The 12062-nt window shown below is 39.4% G+C and overlaps 1 protein-coding gene and 1 long non-coding RNA gene across 3 annotated transcripts in view; one reads left to right on the plus strand and one right to left on the minus strand.

Annotated features, from left to right (window-relative positions):
* The window catches only part of LOC119614740 (alpha/beta hydrolase domain-containing protein 17B-like), a 127471-nt gene that overhangs the window by 70245 nt on the left and 45164 nt on the right, over positions 1-12062 (plus strand). The gene's annotated exons all lie outside the window — the stretch shown is intronic.
* Positions 4074-8158, minus strand: LOC119614750. The gene is made up of 3 exons (XR_005232361.1): positions 7612-8158; positions 7333-7547; positions 4074-4159 (listed from the first exon to the last, which is right to left on the minus strand). It is a non-coding gene; the product is annotated as an uncharacterized LOC119614750 (long non-coding RNA).

The following is a 12062-nucleotide window of genomic DNA, read 5'->3' on the forward strand; positions in this document are numbered from 1 at the left end:
GTGATAGAGAACACATTTGACTCAACAAATCCGATGGCTTTCTATCCGATAATTCAACTTCAGTCAATAGCTTCTTGAGACGTTTTTCTTCGGAATCAGAAAAATAAGAAATTAGCTTAGCTTTTAAGGCTTCATACATGTTGATAGCTGGAGGATTTATAATAATATCTTGCACTTTTTCAAGGATATGCTTTCAATTGATGCCACAATGGTGTGGAATTTCGATTGCGTCTTGGTTATGCCTGCCATTATGAACTGTGGTTCCATTGTTTGAACCAAAGCAATGGATTCTGAACGCCAATAATGGTGGAGCTTTAACCGCGACTCGTGAAATTTCCATTTGTCAAGGCAATTGAAATTTATTTTTTCGTTTTTTTATTGCAATTCAAAGAAAAGTGTTGTTTCAAATAATTTATTTTTTACCATATTTTTTTGTTTGTAAAGTGTTTATGTGAAGTGTTAGTTTAACAGGCACCACCATACTATAGACTAGATATTAGACTTTAGACTTTGTAATAGCTGTATTAGATTCTGTGAAGAATAGTAGATAAGACTAGACTATATATAGACTAGACTATAGACTAGACTATAGACTAGACTATAGACTAGACTAGACTAGACTATAGACTAGACTATAGACTAGACTATAGACTAGACTATAGACTAGACTATAGACTAGACTATAGACTAGACTATAGACTAGACTATAGACTAGACTATAGACTAGACTATAGACTAGACTATAGACTAGACATAGACTAGACTATAGACTAAGACTATAGACTAACTATAGACTAGACTATAGACTAGACTATAGACTAACTAGACATAGACTAACTAGACTAGACTATAGACTAGACTATAGACTAGACTATAGACTAGACTATAGACTAACTATAGACTAGACTATAGACTAGACTATAGACTAGACTATAGACTAGACTATATAGACTATACTATAGACTAGACTATAGACTAGACTATAGACTAGACTATAGAACTAGACTATAGACCTAGACTATAGACTAGATATAGACTAGACTATAGACTAGACTATAGACTAGACTATAGACTAGACTAAGACTAGACTATAGACTTGACTATAGACTAGACTATAGACTAGACTATAGACTAGACTATGACTAGACTATAGACTAGACTATAGACTAGACTATAGACTAGACTATAGATTATACTATAGACTAGACTATAGATTATACTATAGACTAGAATAGACTAGAATAGAGATAGACTATAGACTAGACTATAGACTAGACTATAGACTAGACTATAGACTAGACTATAGACTAGACTATAGACTAGACTATAGACTAGACTATAGACTAGACTATAGACGAATATAGACTAGACTATAGACTAGACTATAGACTAGACTATAGACTAGACTATAGACTAGACTATAGACTAGACTATAGACTAGACTATAGACTAGACTATAGACTAGACTATAGACTAGACTATAGACTAGACTATAGACTAGACTATAGACTAGACTATAGACTAGATAGACTAGACTATAGATAGACTATAGACTAGACTATAGACTAGACTATAGACTAGACTATAGACTAGACTATAGACTAGACTATAGACTAGACTATAGACTAGACTATAGACTAGACTATAGACTAGACTATAGACTAGACTATAGACTAGACTATAGACTAGACTATAGACTAGACTATAGACTAGACTATAGACTAGACTATAGACTAGACTATAGACTAGACTATAGACTAGACTATAGACTAGACTATAGACTAGACTATAGACTAGACTATAGACTAGACTATAGACTAGACTATAGACTAGACTAAGACTAGACTATAGACTAGACTATAGACTAGACTATAGACTAGACTATAGACTAGGACTATAGACTAGACTATAGACTTAGACTATAGACTAGACTATAGACTAGACTATAGACTAGACTATAGACTAGACTATAGACTAGACTATAGACTAGACTATAGACTAGACTATAGACTAGACTATAGACTAGACTATAGACTAGACTATAGACTAGACTATAGACTAGACTATAGACTAGACTATAGACTAGACTATAGGACTAGACTATAGACTAGACTATAGACTAGACTATAGACTAGACTATAGACTAGACTATAGACTAGACTATAGACTAGACTATAGACTAGACTATAGACTAGACTATAGACTAGACTATAGACTAGACTATAGACTAGACTATAGACTAGACTATAGACTAGACTATAGACTAGACTATAGACTAGACTATAGACTAGACTATAGACTAGACTATAGACTAGACTATAGACTAGACTATAGACTAGACTATAGACTAGACTATAGACTAGACTATAGACTAGACTATAGACTAGACTATAGACTAGACTATAGACTAGACTATAGACTAGACTATAGACTAGACTATAGACTAGACTATAGACTAGACTATAGACTAGACTATAGACTAGACTATAGACTAGAATATAGACTAGACTAGACTAGACTATAGGACTAGACTATAGACTAGACTATAGACTAGACTATAGACTAGACTATAGACTAGACTATAGACTAGACTATAGACTAGACTATAGACTAGACTATAGACTAGACTATAGACTAGACTATAGACTAGACTATAGACTAGACTATAGACTAGACTATAGACTAGACTATAGACTAGATAGACTAGACTATAGACTAGACTATAGACTAGACTATAGACTAGACTATAGACTAGACTATAGACTTGACTATAGACTAGACTATAGACTAGACTATAGACTAGACTATAGACTAGACTATAGACTAGACTATAGACTAGAGATAGAGATACTATAGACTAGACTATAGATTATACTATAGACTAGAATATAGACTAGAATATAGACTAGACTAAGACTAGATATAGACTAGACTACTAGAATAGAGAAGAAGACTAGATATAGATAGACTAGACTATAGACTAGACTATAGACTAGACTATAGACTAGACTATAGACTAGACTATAGACTAGACTATGGACTAGACTATAGACTAGACTATAGACTAGACTATAGACTAGACTGTAGACTAGACTATAGACTAGACTATAGACTAGACTATAGACTAGACTATAGACTAGACTATAGACTGGACTATAGACTAGACTATAGACTAGAATATAGACTAGACTATAGACTAGACTATAGACTAGACTATAGACTAGACTATAGACTAGACTATAGACTAGACTATAGACTAGACTATAGACTAGACTATAGACTAGACTATAGACTAGACTATAGACTAGACTATAGACTAGACTATAGACTAGACTATAGACTAGACTATAGACTAGACTATAGACTAGACTATAGACTAGACTATAGACTAGACTATAGACTAGACTATAGACTAGACTATAGACTAGACTATAGACTAGACTATAGACTAGACTATAGAATAGACTATAGACTATAGACTAGACTATAGACTAGACTATAGACTAGACTATAGACTAGACTATAGACTAGACTATAGACTAGACTATAGACTAGACTATAGACTAGACTATAGACTAGAATATAGACTAGACTATAGACTATACTATAGACTAGACTAGACCATAGATTATTTTTAAAATTGTTTAAAATAAATGTTATGGTATGTATTTAATGCGCTAAATTTGAATTATTTTGACAATTATGTGCAAAATTGTAAAACTCTAGGTCTTCTTTCTAAACTTAATCGGTTTTGAAAGTTTAAAAAATTAAAAAGTAACTGTACGTATTAGAACTTAGATGTTGAAATTTGTCTTTAGTTTTTTTTTCCAATTTGAAAAATTCAAACAGTTTTTTTTGACCGGGCGCTGACGCCCCTTAAAAATTTCATTTTTTTTATTTTTGCGATTTTATATATCAAACATTGGCTTATACAAACATTTAATCAATAGGCATGAAGATAATGACAAACACAATGGTTTGGGATCATAAATGTATTTAAAATGTTCTTGTAAGCTACAAAGACGTCACTTTTATTTAAACACATTTTGCCTAGGCACATCATGGATGATGCTTAGGTTAGGTTAGGTAGGCAGGTCGTCCTCGCGATGTCATCACTGGGGACACACTGGGGTCCAGAATTTTGATCCCTTTGTGATACCTGAAACGAGAGAGAACGGTCGGCGTATTAGTACACTTCAACCTAATCACTCTGGTTTCCACCGAACCAGTTTGTCGCACGAATATAGGAATCTATCTTTCGGATATCAACCTCCGATAGATCCGCTAAGTCATGCAGAAAATAGCTACCTAGCAGACCCATTCTGTGATCAGCTAGGGCAGGACAATGACAGAGGAAGTGAGTTATACTCTCTTCTTCCTCTTCATCCTGGCAGCTCCTGCAGAAGTCGTTACTGGGTAAGTTCAGTCTTCTTGCATGGAGTCCGAAAGGCCAGTGGCCAGTTACCACTGCCGTTAAGTTCCGTGGATTAACTCTCGAAATGTAGAAAAGGGCTTGGGATCTTTGTGGGTCGTAAGATGGCCACATGATCCTTGCCTGTCTACAGGTGGCTTCAGTCGACCATCTGCATTGCGCAAGCTCATATAGTTTTTCACGTATCGAGCGTTTGCAGGTTGAAAGCGGTATACCGACAAAAGGGTCGGTATGCTCTCCTGCAAGCGAGGAGCCTAACTTGGCAAGAGAGTCCGCGATGGTATTACCAGGAATTTGCTGATGTCCTGGAATCCAATACAGTCCTATTGTGGAATGTTTCGCCATCTCGTTAAGGGATGCCCGGCATTCTAGGACTAAGTTTGACTTCGTGTAGACACCACTTAGAACCTTAAGGGCTGCCTGGCTGTCGGTATAAATTCGAATATTAACACCGTATATTCGATAAAACCTGAGCCAGTTTGCAGCCCGTTTAATGGCTGATAGTTCAGCCTGAAGGACGCTACATTGGTCAGGAAGCTTGAATGATACTTCCGTTCCCGAATGTGCTATGTAAAAGCCACCGCCTACACCATGGTTTGATTTTGAGCCATCAGTGAAAACCTTATACGATCCGTCATGGAGGATTGTTTCCATCACATTTGGGTCGTGTCGGATATTCACCGAAAAGCTTCTATCAAAAGACGGTTTGGCGATGCAATAGTCGATATTGCCAGGAATCTCTCCTAGACAATTGAGAATGGTGGAGTGACCTGACTGAATCATATGCCACATACCAATTGTATTGAGTCTAATAGCCGCGTTGAGGGCAACCTCTTGGGCCATTAGATCAATAGGTAGCCATCCCATCATGACAAAGAGAGCCTTTGATGGGGTGGTGCGGAGAGCCCCCGTTATCAACAGAGCTGATGTACGAAGGATTCCCTCAAAACGTTTGCGGTGTGAGTCCTTTTGTACAGACTTCCACCATACAAGTGCACCGTACAATAGTATGGGCTTGACTACCATGTCGAAGAGCCATTTGGTATTCTTGGGGTTTATGCCCCATGATTTGCCAATTGCTCTCTTACACGAGTATAAGGCCGCAGCCGCTTTTGATACTCTAGATTGAGTGTTCAAATGCCATGATAGTTTTGAATCTAGGATTACTCCCAGATATTTAGCACTATCCGATAACTTCAATTCTATCCCATTCAGTCGTGGGAGAGTGAAGGTGGGTATCTTGTACTTCTTAGTGAAGAGAACAAGTTCCGTTTTCGATGGATTTACACCAAGGCCACTGACGTTGCTCCACGTACTGAGTGTCTTGAGTGCAATCTCCATCCTTTGCGATAAAGTATCCTGATATTTGCCAGATACTACTACAGACACATCGTCTACATATGCTATTACCTTAAATCCCATAGATCTAAGATCCATAAGAAGTGGGTTCAACGCTAGGTTCCACAGAAGTGGAGATAGAACTCCACCTTGTGGGGTACCGCGATTTGCCACTTTTGTGACATTTGCTGCTCCCATTTCGGAGATAATGATTCGTTGAGTCAGTAATCTCTTGATGAAAGCTGTTATTGGTTGGTTTATACCCAGGCCAGTTAGGGCCGTTGTTATCGACCCAGGGTGAACATTGTTGAAAGCCCCCTCGATGTCCAAGAAGGCAACCAGTGTATATTCCCCTTGCGCTATTGTCTTTTCAATGTGACAAACTAGCGAATGTAATGCAGTCTCAACAGATTTTCCCTTCATGTAGGCATGTTGAGATGCTGATAGATGGTCAGGTTTGATAAGTATTCTGAGATGCAGATCATTTATCCTTTCCAAAGTTTTGAGAAGAAAGGAGGATAGACTAATTGGTCTAAAATCTTTTGGCTTCGTGTGAGAGGTCTTTCCTCCTTTCGGAATGAAGACCACTGTGCACTTGGTCCAGGGTTCGGGTATATAAGACCATTTTAAACAGGCATCATATATCCGCGTTAGCCAAGGCATAAGATGGACAGCATTGTATTGCAAATCCGCAGGTATTATACCGTCAGGACCCGGTGATTTGTAGGGGTCGAAGCTGTTTATCGCCCAGTTGATTTTATCTTCATTTATGGATATTCCTGTATCAGCTGGGAGATCTGTAAACTGCATGTCAGTCCCGTTTTCCGGAGATTGACAGCCTGGAAAGTGAGTGGCCATTAAAACTTCTAAGGTTTCTTGGCTGCTGGTCGTCCAACTGCCACAAGGTTTCTGAATGAAACTTGGAACAGGAGGAGTAGATGATAAGATTTTGCGCAGACGACTGGTCTCAGAAGAACCTTCCACGCCGCTACAGAAGGTTTTCCAAGATTTGCGCTTTGCATTTCTTACCAGGTTCTTGAAACGATTAACCGAGGTCTTGTAAGAAATCCAGTTTCCTGTTTTCTTTGCCTCGTTAAACAGTCTGCGCGTCTCTTTTCGAGATTTCGCAATGTCCGCAGACCACCATGGGGGCCTGCATCTGCCTTTGTGCATATTCTGTTTACAAGACAGTGAAGTCGCGTGTTTGAAAGCTTGATTTATGGTTTCAACCGCGTTTTCTATGTCCGATCGGTTTTCGATGATCGGTACATCCTGGAGTGAACGTGAGATTAGCCCCATTTGCATTTCCCAATCTGTTCGTCTCCTGTTTATAAAGGGCTTTGGGGCCACTTTGTCAACTACGATTTCAAAATCGATGTACTGATGGTCAGAGAAAGAGCAGTCACTTGAGACTCTCTATCCCCTTATCCTATCATGATGCATAGAACTAACCAGCGTAATGTCAAGAACTTCCCTTCTGTTTGAAACAATAAAGGTCGGTTCGGATCCTGTATTTAAAATATCAAGATTATTGCTTAGAATGAAGTTAAAGATTGACTCACCTCTAGCGTTTATGTCCGAGCTTCCCCAGACAGTGTGATGGGCATTGGCATCAGCCCCCATGATGATCGGCATGCTTTTCGAGTTTGCCATCTCTATGGATCTGCAGACCAGGTTGTTCGGTGGCTGGTCGCTGTGGTCGTGAGCCATGTACGCCGAGATAACCAATATAGCACCTACACTGGTCTCCCATATGGCTGCTACGGTGTCTTCATCACTGAAATCAGAAAGAATGAATATGTTGAGACTGCTTTTGGCTACTATACAGGATCGAATCTTACCAGATCCTTTTGCGTACAATAGCTTAAAGCTTTTCATGCCTGGTCCACTCACCCTTTCTTGGTGAATCCAGGGTTCCTGGACTAGGGCGAGCTCCTCCCCACTTACACCCATTCGGAGGAGCAGTGCAGCCGAGGCTGCTTTGGAGTGGTGGAGATTAATTTGGGTTACTCTCACCATCTCCTTTTTTGTCTTTACGCAACACTGTGACGTTGGCGTCCTCCTTGTCAGAGGCAAGGAGATCGTCCTCGTCAACTGACTCTTCCCCCTCCTTAACCAACTTAGAAGTTGATTGACTCAGCGAAAGGTCAGTCTCGTCGCAAGATCATCCTGTTCCAATAGTCCCTTGTCATCGCCTCGGTAGACACGAAGGAAGATCGACTCGAAGCCGTAGTAGACATTCCCTTGTTTCTCGCGAAGCGGCGCCAAAGACTCCTGGTTCAGGATCACAACAATCCTTCTGGAGCTTCCTACAGGTTGAGAAACCCTGACGACCTTCCAATCTTGAGTTGGAAGATCCGGATTGCCAACCTGTAGAAGCTCCAGTATCGCTGCCTTTTAATGTGGTTCCGCAGGAATTATGGCGGTGGATCTAGGCCTTCGTGGGATCTCGTCCACAGAGACCACTTCCAGCTTAGCACCTTCCCACGGATCCTTTATCAGCGACACAGCCTGCTTCAGGAGCAAAGCTGAGCGCTCGTTGGAACAGGCCATTAGCTTCACTCTGTTGTGAAGCAAACCGCCGTCCTCACACTGTGGGGGGGGACCAGGTTTCTGTTTAAGAACTTCCCAGAACACCCCCATCAGCTTTTTTCGCACTATGTCCCATCTGGATGGAGACATAGCGCCATCTATGTCACCCCTGTCGATGACAGCACGCGTGAATTGGTTCTCAACCACTTCACCGGAGGTCCTGTCATGCGGCTTGGGGGGCAACGGTTTCGGACGTTTTGTCCCGGGCTGCTGGCCCTGAAGATTAGTCTCCTCCTCAGAACGTTGCCGTTTAGGCGCGTCCTTAGACGTGAGGGGGGGACTCTTCTCCAGAACGGCCAATTTTCCCTTAGCCCATTCTAGAGAGGACTTGTCCTCTTTACTTAGCGACTCAACTGGCTTGCCAGCTAAGCGCGCTAGAATTTTGGCGGCGGAGCGCCGTTGTAGGAAGGCCCTTCTTGCTGGTGTTACGTGCCTGGGGGTCTTACTATTCGCCGTGCTGGCATTGGGAGATGCCGTTTGAGAACCCGAAATCTTGTTCGCAGTTCCCTCGTGCATAACCGGCACTGGGGTTGCTACCTTGGTTTTGGTGGCCTTAGTAGTCCCCGAAACAGGGGGTTTTATCGGCATTTTGCCAATACGGACCTGAGCTGCTTTTGAGGTACTTGGGGTGACGTCCAGAGGTGCCTCGCTGCTTATTTTGCTGCATCCAGCTTTGGAGCCAGATGCTGTTATTGTTTTGCGACTGCAGGATCCAGGCTTCCCTAAATCCGCAGACGCTTTTGTTTTGGGTTTGGCGCCGGTAGCATTCAGACTAGCCCGACCCGGTGTCTCCGTCGGACTAACCTGGGTGGCAGTAGCACTCGACTCTCCACAGCATGTCGCCTTCGCCGTGGGGGTAGGGTCTCCGGAGATTATTAGGCCCCTTACCGGATACGCGGGGCACGGTTTCTTGTCGGACATTGGACATTAGAACGGTGTGCATTTTATACTTGCTGCCAAGTATATGATTCTGCATATGATGTGCTTGCAGACCACCAAGCCGCCCAATGTGGGAACAGACGCTGGTGGATTTAGACGGACCGTCGTGGAGTTTTGGGATCTAAAGATCCCGAACGGACTGTACTGTCAAAAGATACACATCCGAAGGATGAGTAGAGATCTTCTGACAAGTACTTGGACTGGTAGCCGCCCCATCGGGGAGAAACAGACGCTACCAGTCGTGGGAAGGGTAGTTCTTAGTATGTGCTCGTCATGAGCCCCTCTGGCATGGGTAGCCCTACCAGCACGGCCTGCATGGGTCATCACACATAAGCCTTCGCATCGCGTCAAGGTGACTACCCGTCGCGAAGGATGATGGATGATGCTTAAAATTCGTCAAAATTATCGCCATTTGCAAGTTTTCTTAACACTTAATGTAAAACTGGGGCGCATCAAAAAAGTTAAATAATTGTAGTTTTTGTGGGCCAAATAAAATGTACCTAGCATCAAAAAGCATCACTCTATAAAAATTTAATTCCTTCGAACTATAATTTTTTAATCGCATTCCCTTATAAATCAAGTTCGTAGAATTCAGATATTAACAGTTTTTTTCTTAAATTTTACTAATTCGCGATTTTTCAAAAACTATAAGCAACAAGTTAAGAAATTACTGAAATAAAATTTCTTACTGTGTATTTTTAAAATTTTTTAAATAAATCTTATGATATGTATTTAATGCGCTAAATTTGAATTATTTTGACAATTATGTGCAATTTTTTTTCTAATATTACATATATATATATATATATATATATATATATATATACTATTTTTAAGAATTTTTTTAAATATTTAAGTGAAAACCGCTATAACTTTTGCGCCCCTCGATCAAAATGATTAACGCGAACGGATTCATCACGTATTAGGGTCTGTTTATATTCACACAAAATATTTTGAATGTGACATCAAAAAAAATTTTTTTTCTGATTTTTTTAACTCTAAAATTAAAAAACTTTTTTCTACTTTATCAGTGTCGGTTTTTTTTTTAATGTTTATTTTTCGAATATCGAATAAGCCGGTTTTTTTAATTTTTAAAAACCGGTTTCGAATAAAATGCAGGGGTTCTCATGTACCAATTCCATTTCGTTATAGTCCATAGAGTACGAATATATTTTTAGTTTTCTCCTATCACTTCGTTAACTAACTTTTTAAGAACAAAAGATGCGAAAAGGAACCATTTTTGAAGTTTTAATTTTGAAAAATCATAAGTTTGGTAGTTATTTTAATCCAAGAAAATAAATATAAAATTTTAAAAAACTAAACGAAGTGATCGGGAAAAAGTAAAAGTATATTTGTACTTTATAGACTATAACGAAATGGAATTGGTATTTGAGAACCCCTGCCTTTTTTCCGTGTATCACTGTGTATTTAAGGACTTGTTTCGTAAAATATTTTCTAGCGCAGTTATTTTGTTATTTTAAAATAAATTTCAATATTTTTTTAATAAACAGGACTATATGCTTCAATTTACCACAAAAAAAATGTATCTTAATTTTTTTTTTTAATGGTATAAAAACCAGAGAGTGCGCTATATTTTTGAGCAGTATTTTATATATGTATGATCAACAGGGCACATCGGTGCTGGGCGATATGTAGGAGAACTAAAGTCATGAAATGGGGTCTTAGTCCTACTATGACAAATTGGCTTTATAAAAGTGTAATTCGACCAATTCTAGCTTATGCTTCAATAATCTGGTGTACTGCTTTAGACAAAAAGTGCAATATCAAACTACTATAGGGAGTTCAGTGTACATGCTGCTTGGGTATAAGTGGTGCCATGTGTACTTCAACCAAGGCTCTGCAAACTTTTCTAGGTATTCCACCCATTGAAACATATTTAAGATATGAGGCGGCGCTTATAGCCGAACGGCTCTTTACTTTAGGCGAACTGGCCAAAAGCGGTTATAGGACACGTTATCAATGTATACTGGACATATTGGAAGGTTATACACAATCATCGGACGTGCCGGATCGTATACCAGAGACAGAATATGTCGGAAACTTTGAAACGCTGATCCCAGATAGAATGTCTTGGTCAAGCGGAACATTAGAGCAAATGCCAGTAGGAATCCGTTGTTACACGGATGGCTCTAAATTGGGGGGCAAAGTGGGGCTGGGGTTCTATATTGAAGACCCAGAAACAGAAATATACCACCGTTTACCAAATCATAACACAAGCTTCCAGGCAGAAGTACGAGCAATAACGGAATGCGTAAATTGGATTAGAATAAATATGGCGCCCACAGCGCTTAATATATTTACCGATAGCCAGAAGGCAATTAGGGCGATATCAGGCGATAGAACTAAATCTAAGACCGTATTGGATTGTAAGAAAGCTTTAACTGAGTACTCTCCCAGAGCACAGTGAGACATTTGGCACTTTTAGAACGACAAAAATAAAAGATTAAACGCTTTCCAATTGTCTTGCTTGTTATTATAGTTAACAGTAAACATTCCATATACTATAGAAAAATAACTAAAAATATTGCAGAGTTCTTTTAACCCGGAATATAGGTGCTCAAAGTTGCTACTTTTAAAAATAAAATAATTTTCTTGTAATATTCCTGAAGCGGCATATTAATTTTGAATGCGTCTATCTTGGTAAATATTTCAGATATTCATATACATAGTTTCTTCAGTGTGTTATAATTTAATACTTCGGAATTATTCTGCAATGATTTTTTTAGACAAAAGTTCAATT

This window comes from Lucilia sericata, unplaced genomic scaffold (genome assembly GCF_015586225.1).
Source record: "Lucilia sericata isolate MDLA Ls3-8-SP2 unplaced genomic scaffold, ASM1558622v1 Contig000043F_arrow, whole genome shotgun sequence".
Taxonomy (NCBI): domain Eukaryota; kingdom Metazoa; phylum Arthropoda; class Insecta; order Diptera; family Calliphoridae; genus Lucilia; species Lucilia sericata.